Below are 15276 nucleotides of genomic sequence, written 5' to 3'. Positions count from 1 at the left end.
GCCCTGGTCTGGAACAAGCACACCCACTCCTGCTAATTAAATTGGGGCTGCATCTTCTGTCTCTGGTTTTGCAGATTCTTCCATCTCCCTCCGTGGCTTCAAAATTCATCCCCCTCTTGCTGTTGCTAGAAGACATGTCATTCCCACGATATCATACCTGACTCACGCAGGGCAGAGACTTTGATTTGGCCTACTTTCCCCCTTCCTTCCAGGGCCAGGAAGCACACACGGGCCTCCCTGCCTTCTAGGAACAAGGACCCCGGAAAATGCAGAAAGGGGAAAAACCCACATTCATTTTTCAAGAAAAAAAATTCTTATTTTCATCTCAAGAATCTCAATGGATTATTGCACAGCTAACAGCAACTACGCTGCAACTGCCCCAATATACCATTTGTCAGGCGTTGAGTAAACAACATGAGTGAGAAGTCGGGGGACACTGCGGGGGCTGCCCTCATCCCTCTGCCAAACTTTCCCAGAGCCACCTGGGGAACCATTACCAGTAAAGGCTGATTCCAGGGGCCCCACCTCAGATCTGCTGAATCAGACCGTTGGCCAGCAGGGCCCAGGAATCTGAATTTTTTTAATGTTTCTCTCCCCCCCCAATCAGGTGACTCTTCCACACATGATTTAAAGGGTGTGGGAAGACGGATATGGCTAAGTGGCCATGACAGCTCTTCACTGTTGGCCTAGAGGACCTCCCTCAACCAGACTAGAGCTGAAAAGGTGGAATTGCATCATGCTCCAGAGCCCGGGTTTGGGGGCCAGGTGGCCCTGAAACTGCCAAATTCGTCCATTGTCTTATCTTAGGCTGCTTTCTTATCTGTAAAATGGGGATAATGGGAGTTCCCTCTACCTAGGGTTCTTAGGGGAATTAGGGGGGCATTTCACCTAAGTTGTTCCACTTGTAAATGCCTATAGCAGGTAAGAGTGCATTTAGCTACAAAGCCCCAGAAGCCAGTTCTTACTGGAGATGGATCAGCGGCTCAGCAAGGTCAAAACAGAAGCCATCAGTCAGCGTGAGGCAGGGCTTCCCAAACTCAGCCGAGCATACAGATTACCTGGAGATCCTGTCGGAATGCACTTTTAGGTGCAGTTGGTCCAGGGTGGGGCTTGTATATCTATCCACCTGGCCCTCAGATCACACTTTGAATAACAAGACACTTGGTCTTTTTATCACGGCTACAAAATGGTTGCTCTGCTCCGGCCATCACATCCGTAGGCAAGGCACAAAGGGGCATGATACAGGGCTCATGCCAGCCACATCTCTGCCTTTTATCTAGGGAAAATAAAGCTTTCTCACCAGCTACCAGAGCAGACATCCTCATAGGTTTCATGGCTTTAAATTGGGTCTTGTAGCAGCCACAGCCCAGCAGGAAGCTGAGAAAATGAAAAACAAGATTGTTGTGATGAGCTTAAAGTTTAAGGCTTAAGCCAGTCGTGATTCACTCAGAGCTGGGCATACGGCCGCCCAGCATAAAATCAGGTTCATTTTGCAAGAAGGAAAGGACAGATACTGGGTAGCAAACAACAGCACTCAAGCCACACTTCACTGCTTGTTTTATGGGTGAGGCACTTCTCACAAAGTGAGCTCTCAATAAATGGTTGCATTTCATCATCAGCATCTCATTAATATGTATCAAGAGGACAAAATGCAAATTGCCTCCTGCAACAACCCCACACAGAACAGGGATGGGGGTGGGAGTAGCGCCGTCTCTGGTTTCCCTGAGGACTGGCCTCCTGGGCTGCACCGAACCTGCAGGGCGTGGGACCAGCCCAAGGAAGGCGTCTCTGTCTCAGCTAGTCAGTATCTGAGCTCCCTGACATCCCACAGTCACAGAGGTAAATAGCCTCAGGTGCCTCGCTGTCTTTGTAGCTCCCACCTCCTGGAGAGGGCAATTCCCAACTCCACCATCTGCTTGCCCTCTTCCTTGACCCCTGCCTAAGACTTGGCCCTCCTTGAGGCTGTTTCAAAGAAAAAGCTGCTGCTTTCTTTTGAGTTGTTTGGGGAGGGAGATATCGATCAGACTCACTTTGTGAATTTCACCAAAAAGGGTGGATCTGTAAGGCTTCCGTTTCCAGGGTTAAAAAGCTGAAACCGCAGAGAACCTGGAGGCTATGGAGCGGAGCTTCAACTGCCAGCCTCCTGGTCTCCCCTCCTGTTGGAAGCCCCCTGATCTTCTAGGGCCCACTGAACAGTGCCCTGGTTAATTCTGACCTCACTGCAACTTGTCCTTTTGGTTTTGTTTTTAGCTGAGCTTCTACCCTGAGTAATATTGCATCGTGGTTGTTATCAAAAAGCAGAGGACCAAAAAGGTGAGTCCTGAAAGTTGAATCTGAAGTTGTCAACCCTAGAATTTTGTGTTTAGATCTGGTCAACAAGCTATCACTGGGTTGGAGTTTTTATAAACAAAAACACCCTTCAAGAGGCAACTATAGGAATAAAGAAAATTTAACAAGATTTGGAGTCCAAAGGCCTGAGTTCATATTCTGGTTTTTTCCATTTCTTCATTCTGTTATAAAACCAAGTCAGTGTCACTGACTCCGTCTACGTGGATACTGGTGACAGGATAATAACCAGCACTTGAGAGAAGGATGGGTAGACTGTTCTGACTGCTTTACATGCATGAATTCATTTTGCAACAACCCCGAGTTACCGCCATCCCCATTTTTCAGATGGGGACATGGAGGTACAGAGAGCTCAAGTAACTTGCCCAAGGTCACACAGCTAATAAGCAGCAAAGCTAAGATTCCAACCCAGGCACCTTGGCCCTGTGGCCCAGCTTGTTTCCATTCTGTCCAGCTGCTCTTTGCAGCCTAGAAAGTGCTACACAACATGGGATGTGATTTTAATATCACAGAGAGGTTATGCGACCTGCCCAAAGAGGCAGAAACCACCTACCTTCCAAGGCCAAGGAAAACACAAGCAGGCAGCTCCTCTGTGAATTCCTCCCCCTCCCCTTCCACAGCCCAAGTTAACCACAAACAGCCCCCCCTGAGGAGCCTCATCGCTAGTCCCCACCCACACTGAGCGCAGTTCCGGGGGCCCATAACCTCCAATCAAGAGCACAAGCTTCTGTTCATCCCACTGGCAGGAAAACCTGTTCAGCAGTTTGCTATTTTCTTTTCTGCCAAGCTGCAGGGGTGATGCAAAGAACAATTTCTTTTCTTTGCTTTTCTTTTCTTTTTTTCTCTCTCTCTTATTAATATATAATTACCCTTCCTCCCTCACCCTGGTAGAATGTGTGCTTTTTAACGCTGAGTCTCTTTTAAAGGAGGGAGCTCATAAATGCATTAATGTATACATGATGTATGTGTTTATGGTTTAATAAAAATATATAAATATAAAAATAAAAGGGGGAATATGGGTGAGATGTAGTTTTAATGCTCTAAAGAAACCTTATTTGGTCCCTGGAGGGGAGAGTGAGCAGAGACGGATACAGCGTGTGTGACACTGATTGTTGTTCCTCGGGAAAGGCTGTTATGAATCAAAAATTAAAGGCAGGGGATGGGGAGAGAGGCAGAAAGCCGGAGTGGTGTGACTGAGTGCCCTCAGCCCTCCCTGAAGTTACTGGCCTTACTAAAAGCAGCCCCAGGGGGGCGTGTGTCTGTCCATCTGGAGGTACGGGATGTTCATTCTGTGCCAAAACTCCAGCGGCTCTCAACCAACGTGTTCATTGCTGCTCAGGTGTGCATTTGAAAATGATGAAAGTGTACATAATCTGTGGGAAGAGAAAAAAGCCCACAAAACCAATATTCCCTGGTGCTGTTAGCAGGGCAGATCCGACGAGGGCCAGCCTGTGCAACGGAATCTTAATTGAAGGAGGTTTGGAAAAAAAGGGCCTTGATGGGAGAATTAGAAAGATGAAGGAGAACCTTGCCCACACAGTGTATATTAGGATGGCACATAAACCTATGTAGGAAATATCCTAGAAGCATCACAGTGATGGTGTAGATGGTGAAGATTGCCAGATACCCCACTTTGCATACACGGGGCTGCTTGTTAACTTTCAGCCATCGCCATGCCACCCAGCTTGCTAATATGAACGGGTATGATGTTACTGCATAAAGAGTCATTATAACCAAACCTAACATTTGCTGGAGAGCCAGACTGTTCTGAGCACTTCGCTAATCTATACTTCATGTTCGCAACAACCCCAAAAGGTGGGTGCTCTTAATATATCTCCATTTAGCCACTGAGGAAACTGAGGCACAGAGAAATACATTACTCGTCCAAGTCACTCACTAGAAAATGTCAGGTTCTAACCCAAAGACTGGCTCCAGAGCCCACAGTTTCAGTAATAATCAGAACAGCAGGAGTTTTGCATGTGGCTGAAAGGACAGCCTTTAGAGTCAGACTGACCTGGGTTCAAATGGCAGATCTGAGACCCTCGTTTTTCCTGCAGAATCACAGCATTTTAAACCTTGAAGAATCATTGGAGATGGTCTATTCAAACTCCTTAATTTCGTAGGTAGTACAGAAACTTGGGAGCATAAGGGAAGGCCTTGCCTGAGACCACTGCTGTCCTGCTCAGGACTGGGCCAGCATTATCTCATGCTTACTTGTCTAGGGCCTGACCAGTGGGGACCACCACCTGCCCCAGTGCAGCCTGCAGCTCAGCCCTGGGGTTCTGCAGCCTGACTGCCCAGACCTGGAAAAGGGAGTCGATGGTGCAGGAGCCCGAGTGGCGCCAAGGACTCTGACCATCACAGCAACCATTGAAGATACAAGGAATCTGGCTCTTGCACTCTGGCTCTTGGTTTGATCAAAATTACTGCGAAGCCAAGGAGGGAAACGTATAATTAAGTTACACCCAGCTCGAAGGAAGCTACTCATAAATCCCCTAAAAGTTTGATCTTAAAACAAAACACTTTTCGTCATTGATAAAATAAAGATAATAATAGTACCCACCTCGTCATAAAATGAAGACTAGCAAAGTGTTCAGAACAGTGTAGCTTTCCAATAAATGTTAGGCATGGTTGTCATGGCTCCATTACAGAGTAATACACTGTCTGTTCATATCAGCAAGCTGGGTGGCATAGAAATGGCTAGAATGGTTAACACCCAACCAGGAACATGCAAAATGTGCTCTCTGGAGGCCCTGGCTTCCTAATGATGGCTGATAGAGTACAGTGCCCGAGCCAAGCAGGGTCTTCTACTAAGGACCTAGTAAATAGAACGCAGCCCTCACAGCACACTTACAGTGATGAAGCTTAGCTTTTCCTCCACCTCCCCACTTTGCTGCTACAGGAACCGCAGCACAAGCAGGTTGTATAGCTTACCCAACCTGAACAGTGAACAAACAGCCTTGAACCCAGACAGTCTGGCTCCAAAGTCCAGATATGTAACCCCTATGCCACACTGCTTCTTGGGACCACAGGTGAATTTATATTTCAGGAAACAGCTTCAGGGAAGGCTGCACCGTCATATCCACCACACTCATTGCCTGCTTCCTACCAAACTGATTCTTTTTTCCTCTTTGTTTTCATCACTTTATCTGTCTTATTTTTTAGACAGAAAAAAATTAATCCTGAATGAAACCAAGTTTTGTTGCCAATGAGACTGAGTTGCCCACAACTGAAAGCATATAATTAGGGGATGTTAACTCCGGGTGGTTCTTCCCTCTCCCCCAATCCCAAACCAAAAATACACTAACATTTGCAAAAAAGAATTCATCTTTACCTAAAACTATAATTAAGAGGCTGCTGGCGGTTACCTTGGTGACACTTAAAAAAAAAAGTCCTCACTACAGCTCCCCACTCTGGATAATACAAACTTGGCAGCCAAATAAGTCAACAGGTTGCCCAGGAAACTGTTTCCTTGACAACCATGAAGATGGAAGGGGAAGAAAGAGTTGGGGAAATGTCAGAGCAACAATGCTATATGAAAGAAGAAAAAGGCCTTTTGGCATGGCTGAGCAGCTTCCCAACTTGTACTGAGCAGCAGTGCAGAGAACAAAAATGGCTCTGTACATGAGGAAGCCAGCTGGAGGATGTGCTGAGCCCGCCAGGTGGATCTCCATCGGCAAACATGGAGCAGTGTGCACCAAGCACCTACGATATGCCAGCACCATCCATGTCCTCTGGCTCCCATCTTGGATGGTTCTCTGCAATCTGCAACCTTGGCCAGATAAGCCAGGAAGCCTGGAAATGACAAATTCAATGCAGAACTATTTTCTGAAATTTCAGTGTCTGAGGTTCTCCCTCGGACACTTTCCCGCCCCCCCCTTTCTAGCAAAGCCAGCTCTGTGCTTTCTGGCCTGGGTTGCAGACAAGGGGAGAGAGTGATTGCAAGAGAGAAAAAGGTGAAACTTTGTTTTCAAAGGCCATCTAACTCATGGATGGGATGTGGCCATGTGTCTTGGGATGCCAGGGGAGCAGAAAGGGGTGTCTCTGAGGGACACAAGTTGGGAGAGGGAAGGCTGACCCCACGGCATAAAGTAACTCCTTGAGCAGGAGTCCTAGATTCTGGGCCTTGGCCAGCTGTATGTGTCTGGGAGAGAGTCGTGCCCCTAGAAATGAATGGACACAGGGTCTCAGTCTGACCAAGAGCAGCCAGGAGGGAAGCAGCAGACCCAGATGGCTGGGACAATGTGTGTATCCACAGTGACCAATGTGGACAGATGACAACAGGGTCCAGGCCAGGCCTTTGGGGCTACAGAAGACCCCAAATCTTTCTCCACTTAAGAACAACTAAAGTGCGCCTGAAGTTGATTTTTTAAAAATGAAACAATGTTCCTTTTCTAGTCTTCTAAGTGTTATGGACAGAGAACCACACTTTCCAGGCAAAATTTTCGGTTCTGCATGTTCCCAACTACTTGAGAAGTTCCCGGGGCTAAATTCTGCAGAGAAAAGAAGGGAGGGAGAAAGAGCCATACAGAGGCTTTTAGAACTGAAAATTCCAAATCTATTTTCTCTTCCACAAAATTCGGTCGCCCTTGGCCCAGCCAGTTTTGTCACCGTGCACCTTGTCCAAACAAGCTTGCGATCAAATTATTCTCTGATTATCAATGAGGGTGCAGTGGCGAAGCCAGGGATGTGTCTTTCCATAGGCCCAGCTGATGCTGACAAAAGTACAAACTGATCTGACACTACACACATCACTAGCACATGTGACGGGAGCCATAAAAACTTGCATTTGTGCTGCGCAAAAGGCCATTTATTTGCTTTTTCCAAAAATTTTGTGTGGTCGATACTCATTTTACCCATGAGAAAACCAAGGTGCAGGAGAGGTAAATCCTTGCCCAGGGTCCCCGAGCCAATTCAGCTGCAGGGTTCAGAACCAAGGCTGGGTCTTCATCAGCCCAAATCTGCCCATATCTTTCTCCCTGTGTGCAATACCTCTCTCCTTTTCTCTGCATCTATTTTTCTCCTATTTTCGTTTCTCCTTTCCCATTGTTTTCATTCCACTTCTTTTTTTTTTTTTTTTTTTTTTTTTGCAGTTTTTGGCCCAGGCTGGATTTGAACCCACACCTCCGGCTTATGGGGCCAGCGCCCTACCCCTTTGAGCCACAGGCGCCGCCCTTCATTCTACTTTTTAGTTTAGTTTAGTTTTGTTTTGCCTCTCAAACCCTCCAGTGGGTTCTCAACTGGTGTGATCCTCCCCTGCCCCAGAATACATTTGGCAATGTCTGAAGAAATTGCGGGTTGTTACACCGAGAGGGGATGCCGATAGCGTAGAAACCAAGGATATAGCTCAGCAGCTGATAAGGCGGAGGACAGCCCCGCACACGGAATTATTCAGCTCCAAATATCAACAGTGCCACGGTTGAGAAACCCTGCTACCATAGGAGAATAAAAAGACGTTATGCATGGAAAGCACTTGGAACTGGACCTGCCAGGGAATAAGTCACCATGACTCCTGTTAATAATGTTGTTCACAGCACTATTGCAATGGAAAAGTCTGGGTTACTCACAACAACAGCACTTGCAGGCTTTGGTTGTGAAGTTTATTCCTTTAATAAGAATTCATTGACTTCTTTTCATGGCAAAGGCTGCAGGGTCCACAAAGGAGTTAAATGTCTTGTTTTGTGGACAAGGTCACACAGTGGCCTTGAAGAGTACAACCCAGGATGTAATTTCCAAGAGCACTGGGACAGGGGTCCTAGAAGGCTCTTTCTCTAACCTTGGGAGCAAGCGGTATGTTGTTAAATTCTTTCTTCCCAGATGTCAACAGGTATTCCCTGGGGAAAAGGAAAAAAAAACAAAAAATGACATTCAGGAATCTAAAATACAAAGCACCAAATCAAAGAATCTCAGGTCTTAAAAACAACCGAAGGGAGGCACCTATGGCTCAAAGGAGTAGGGTGCCGGCCCCATGTGCCGGAAGTGGTGGGTTCAAACCCAACCCCGGCCAAAAACTGCAAGAGAAAAAAAAAAAAAAAACAACCGAACATCAATTATTTTGCTCAACTATCCTTTTTTTCCCTTTACACCTATAACCAAGGAACAAAAGAGAGCCTGGAAGGTTAGGGAGATGAATTTAATGTGCATATTTAAAAGCCCCTTGGAAGGTGAAACTAACCTAACGGGAGATGATCCTGTGAGAGAGGTCTAACAAGGCTGGAGGAGAGGAGAGAACTGTTCAGCTTCTAAAAACATGAGCTAAAAATACCCTTGCCACATGTCATTCAAAGGGCTGTTAAGACAATACTATGATCAGGCTGCAATTGATGCATATTTCCCCCCAGTGATTAAACATGGCCTGATTTTTAAGCACCAAACATCTGCCTCCAGGTTGGTCTCGAAAAACCGCTCTTTAATTTCTATTTTTGATTGGCATACCAGGGGATCCCAATCATAGCTCCTTTATCCCCGGTGCCTAAAATCAGATGCTAAAAGGAGTAGCTGGAAGGAGGCGAGGGAAAAACAAGGAGAGAGTCGAGGTGGCAATAAAAGAGGCTTCTAAGCAGAGGCAAGGAGGGTACCAGCTCCTTCTACTCAGCTCTTTCTCCCAAAATCAATAAGTGGGAGGGAGGGCTGGATCAAGGAGATAAAATGAGGACAGCCTGTGGCTCTGAAAATAATTAAATATTCCCCCTTCACATTGAGAGGGAGGGCAGAATAAATAGCTCAATGTAATCAGGCAAAGCTTTCTAGGGACCTGGACGAGATTTTCAATGAATGTGAGCAAAACGCTTCCGCTTAAGTCTCCCACCCACCCATGGGGCTGAGCTGAAGGTGAATTCTGTGGAAGCCAAAAGATGGATGTGCATCAGAGCCTGAGTCTCTCTGGGGAGAAGAGGGGGCGTCCGCCTTTTTTGGGGGGAAGGCATGATGGAAATGTTCTAAAATTAGATAGCGATTGATGATGGTTGCGCAACTCAGTAAATATACTTAAAAAACTGCAGAATTTTTGCACTTTAAAAGGTGAATTTTATGTATGTAAATTAAATTTCAATAGAACTGCTATTTAAAAAAGAAAATAGATATAATTGGGGAATTACTCTAAATACTTTTCTTCTTTAAAAAAAGACGGGGAAGGTGTTTAGACATAAGGACTCTGCATTTAAATCCTGCCTCTCCTGGCTTGTAGCTGTGAGACGCTGGGAACTTATTCAATCTCCCTGAATCTCAGTTGTTGCATCTGTAAAGTTGGGGTGTTAAAAGCCTGCTTCCCTGATAGGGCTACTGAGGGGACTGAGGAAGGTGTTGCTTGTGAAGAGCCAGATTCAGGGAGGTACTCTGAGCTGTACAGGAGAAGTGAATGGATGGCCAACAACTCTGATGACAGGACTCGTAAGCCCATGGGGCAGTGTGTCGACACAGACTCCTCCACCATCAGTTGACTTCGAGATACCACACGAATGACAGCAGCTGGCATTCACAGAGCACTTGCTGTACATGAAGCATCTCATGCCCATATCTCACTAAATCATGATTTCAACACTTGGAGGCAGCTACTATTATAATTCCATCTTACCCACAGACATAGAAGTGTCGTCACTTGCTCAAAATCACCAAGATAGTAAGAGGCTGAGCCAGTTCAACTCCAGGCAGGCTGGTCCCTGAGATGGAGCTGGCTTCTCCAACTTCTACCAGCTTAAGAAAGCATGTTGGAGGGCGTGCCTGTGGCTTAAGGTGTAGGGCAGCCCCATATACTGGAGGTGGTGGGTTCAAACCCGGCCCTGGCCAAAAACTGCAAAAAAAAAAAAAAAGAAAGAAAGAAAGAAAGCATGTTGGTAAATATCCAGGAATTCTGGCTATTAAATGCATGAGAATTTTATAAAGAGGTTATTAAATCATTCATAGTAACCATGGTAGAAATCAGCTGTGATGTGAGTATTTGCACCGCGGAAGTCAGCAGGTGTTTTGTTTTATTTTGTTTTTTTTAATTTTTATTAGTATTAGATCATAGCTTTGCTGGGCTCTTTATGCTACCGCTGCCTCCAGCTGGTTTGCTAGCACATCATTAACCACCACACTAGGAGGGTACCTTTGGGTCCTTCTTTCATGGCACTTTGGGATTATACTATGTTTCTAAATCCATGAAAATCAAACACAACTGTGAAGTAATATTCAATAATTGTTATTTGCAATTGATGATGATCAAAACAGCTTCCCGGGGTGACAAACCCCAGGGCCTGAGTGGACAGCAGGCAGACGCTCTGAGTTCTAGCTGGCCCCCTTTATCTCAAAAGATAGCAGCCCCAGGAGTGGGTAGCAGGTAGGCTCCCTAAAGCGACCCTGCATCTCCATGGCAACAGACAGCAGCTATTGCCCCATGGACTTTGGGGACAGGGACTCTCTGCCTCATTCCACAGACTACGATTCCGCAGATTCCACACACCCCCTCCCCCCAGGAGTAGGCAAAAGCTTTTCGCAGTTTCCACATGGAGATGATCTGGAGGCGGAAATTAAGTGGGTGTGGATCATGAAGCAAGTGAAACTTCAAAGTAAAGTCTGACAGAGCCCAGTGCTTTGCATAAGAAAAAAATAATAAATGTTTCATGAATAAAGGAATAAATGAGTAAGTGAGTGAACAAGAGAGTCCTGCTGATACGCAGAGTTTTGCAAACTCATTCTCAAGCTTTCAATCAGGGGTTGTGAAGTTAATTAATTTCATGAGTGGCCCCACTGGAGGGCTCCTGCTTTTATACCCTTGGCTGCAGTTTTCATGTTCTTCTGTTCCTGCCACTGGGCTTGGGCCTGTGACTTGCTTTGCCAGTGGGGTACCTTAGCTAATTTGAAGTCAGCAGAGCTTGGTGCTCTCTGGGACCATGCCACCACCATGGAACAGCCCCAACTGTGAGGAGCGCAGTGGTGCACAGAGGAGAGACAGGTAGGCACGGCCAAGGCCACGCATGACCACCTGTCCCTGGCCAAACTGCCAGCTGACCACAGACCCATGAATGGGACCAACAGAGATCAGCATGATTGCCCAACTTAAAAAAAACTCATGAGAAACAGCTAAATAATAAAAAGTGATTGGGGTTTTTCTCATTATTTTCAAAATTCTCTTTGTTTTTTCAAAATGTTAATTGCATATCTTTGAGGTTTACAACATGATATATTAAAGGACAGATAACATCTAGAAAGACATATATATATAGAAAGTATTATAAAGTGACTGAACAGGTTGTTGTTTGAAACCACGAAGTTCTGGGGTGTTTTGTTAGGTGGCAGTAAGTTACTGATACAGGCCACCTGCTTCAAAATCCTCCAGAAGGCCCAGAGAGGCCTGCTCCTTTATCCCCTCTGGTCTGCCCCCTCATTGAGAATTCTTCTCTGAAGACTCAGGTCAAGATCATCTCCCATGAGGGGAACAGAAATCTGTGCTCCAGTAAGTGAACAAAGACGTTACAGAACACCACCATTCTCTTGGGAAATTCAGTCCCCATAGCTGAGAAAGGCTCAAATTCTGCAGAAACAATACGTTTAATTTCCGTTCCTGCTTTAAAAGATGAGCTTTGCCTGAATCACTGCTGATCTGTCTTCTCCTCGACCTGGATTTCTGCCAGGAGAAGGACCTCAGATAGTCTAGAACACGTGTCTGGGCCTTACCCTGCTTATGGGGTGTCTTTTCCAGGTGCTCCATAAAGTCCCAAGATATGCCAGAACCAACACAGCTAGGACCAGCAGATTCTAAAATATGATTTTCAGACTCTTTCCCAACTGGGGCAAATGAAGACATGGTCTACATTCTCTCTGCTCGAAGCATGCAGGGGATTATTTGGGCGTGTGTTACAAATGCCAATTCCCAGGCCACCATTCCTGGCCTGCTGCACCACAACCTGTGTCGAGCGGGACACCAGGTGCTGCCACTGCACCTTCCATGGGGGACAATGCTGCTCACAGCACCACCTCTCTTGTGGAGCCCATCTGACTCAGCGCTGGTCCCACGGGGGCTTTAAAAGCTGAACATCACCTTCATCTTTGGCGCTATAAAGCTGCAGTCTTCAGCCCACAGGCCTTGGACAAGTACGGTTCGTGGCCTGTCAAGAACGGAACCACCCAGCAGAAGATGAGCAGTGGGTGAATAAGCGAAGCCTCATCTGTATTTACAGCCGCTCCCCATGGCTCGCATCACCTCCCAAGTTCCACCTTCCGTCAGATCAGCAGCAGCATTAGTTTCCCATTGGAGTGTGAACCCTACTGTAAAACACAGGTGCAAGGGACCTAGGGTGCATGTTCCTTTGAGAATCGAATCCCTAATGATCTGAGGTGGAGATGTAACGCTCTTAAATCATCCCTAAACCAGCATGACCCCAGCTCCCAGGTGGTGGAAAAATTGTTTTTCCTGAAATCAGTCCCTGGTGCCAAAAAGTTTCAGGATCTCTCTGGATAACAGCAGAAGAGAAATTCCCCAACCCCTAAAACAGATGCACACATATCTCTCCTCCAGACTTGTGAAAGTCCCTCACTTGTGAGCCCTCCTGTAAAGGTTTGTACCTCTAAGGGCCTCTCAAATGTCCCACTAAGACCCAGGGGTTCATTCATGAGAAGCCCATACTCTTATCAGGAGATTAAAGGTACAAATGGTCCTTTTCCTATCCCAACAGGATAGCTCCTTGCCTGAAAAAAAGAGCCTTGTTGGAAGTAATCACCATGGAAATCATTAACTCAGTTTGTTAACAAGGAAAAAAATCCTAAGGATATTTTCAATTTTTAAAATATCTTTGGAAGCCAATAAACACGAAGCATTTTTCAAGCAAAAGATCCCCTATAGCAGAAGTTAAATTTAAAGTAAAACGCTCTCTGAATTTTAATGATCCCATTTTAAACTTTTAATAAGCCCTAGAAATCCTGTTAATTTAAATTGCTGGCTATATACCAACACCTTCCCTGAAATAATTCACACCTTCAATCATCTCAGGAAATATTTTTTTCAAAAAAAATATGTATTTTTTGAAATTACGTATGTGCTGCTTCTGCTGACACTAGATTTTCTTGAACTGTCTGAACTTTGAGATGAAAAGACAATTGAGAAACAGACCTAGGCTGTGTTTCCAAATGACTTTTTGTCCCCTGTTCATGATAACCTTTTCCCGAGAGAGCTGGTGAGGCTGAAGGTGACTATAATTATGTAGCTACTGGTATTGAAAAGACAAAATCGTGCCTGTTACAGATAAGACACAAGTTTAGAATGTGGGTAACATGCAAATGTATTCTGATTTTTTTCAACTCCTTTCAGAAGAAAAAGGGGGAAAAAAGTCTTGTTTGAAAGGCACTGATAGTAGAGCAGGTTAATTAGAAAAATGAAATGGTTGGGAGGGGGAAATCCTACCTGGCTGTCTCTCTGCCCAAGCTGGGATGAAGTCAACTTTTAAGGACCAGCCCTAACTTCAGAATGTGGCCAAATGGGTCCACGCCAGCCATTTGGAAACAGTCACTTGAGTGACCGTCTGGTGTCTACATCACATCCATCCCCCTGTCCATGTTCTGGGTTTTTGGTTTGTTTTTTTTCTCTCTCTCTCTTCCTGATTTTTCTCTGTACAAACTTTCCTGCCTCTCTCTCAGTTGTGGGGGCTAGGAGGTGATGACCTCACCTCTGACCCCAAAGAGAAGCACCTGAACCAGGCGTGGCCAATCAGCTCACTTCATCCTTCCCCAGATCCTAGTGAATGTTTCAGGGGTGGGCATGTAACATAAGTCAATCGAGTTAGCATTATCAGCCTGGCTCTAAGGACTTTTCCTGGAAAAGAGGTCCTCCCTCTCCACTGGCGAGGCCAAGCTAGAAGCTGCAGGAAGGAAGGCTGGAGCTGCTGGAACCTCCTAAGAACCAACATAGTGGAAGGTGGAGCCGAGAAGAAAAGCGAGTCAGGCTTCATGCACCCTGGATCCAGCCAGACCTGAAACCTCCCAACTTCTAAAATTGAAGAACTAATAAAGTCCTCTTCTTTTTTGTTTGTTTGTTTTTTGGTTTGTTTAACCAAGTTTGGGTTGGGTTTCTGCTGCTTGCAACCAAATGAAACGGCCTACCTGTTCTATTCAAAATCCCTCAGAGTTTTCACAGCAAAGTCACGACAAAGCATATTCCTGTGCAAAAAAAAAAAAAAACTTTGTTAAAAACTGAAGCGGTCTTCTGGCCTAGCTCCTTGTATCTGAGTATGTGAACGGTCTAAACTTCTAAAAGAACATTTCATGTTCTTAGTGACAATCCCAAGGGACTGAGACTCAGCAACCTCCATCCAGAACCAATGTAAGAAGCCCTGTGAGATGAAATTTTGAACACAGATGCAACATACGTCTGTAGGTGGCTTGGGAAATAGTCTTCTGGCTGACAAAAAAAAAACGAAAGAAAGAAAGAAAGAATCCACCAACAAAACCAAAATCCTAATATTAGATTTCATGTGGTACCAAGTAAACTTTTTTTTTCTTATAGCACAAATTGTTTCTATAGAAACGAATGCTTTTCTAGCAACCCAATCTCTATTAGGGTTGCTATGGCAACAGATTGAGAAAATTGGGGAAATGTAGAAAAAGGTAAATGATTGCTCAGTTTCTTTTTCTTTTTTTTTCTTGGAAACCTATGGAGGGCAAATGCCTTTTTACTTCTGAATACCTTAGTACTTGGGGCAGGCTCCGGGAACACATGAGAATATAATTCTAACTCTGTGGCATTCTTGTTCCCCGGCAAGCGTTTCATCAAGTCATTAAATTTTAATTCAAAATATAGCAAGTTTTGTAAGAATCACCCTCTGAAGTTTGTTTCCAGGGACCAGAGGTAGTTGGGAGTGTAGAATAAGAACATTCAGGGCTACAAATGTAGAAGTATCATCATAAGTTCTAATGACCACACACAGGCTATAGACATCGTCCTTTGGAGAGAAATCCTGC

Source organism: Nycticebus coucang, chromosome 21 (genome assembly GCF_027406575.1).
Source record: "Nycticebus coucang isolate mNycCou1 chromosome 21, mNycCou1.pri, whole genome shotgun sequence".
Lineage (NCBI taxonomy): Eukaryota > Metazoa > Chordata > Mammalia > Primates > Lorisidae > Nycticebus > Nycticebus coucang.
Note: the sequence above shows the minus strand (reverse complement) of the source record.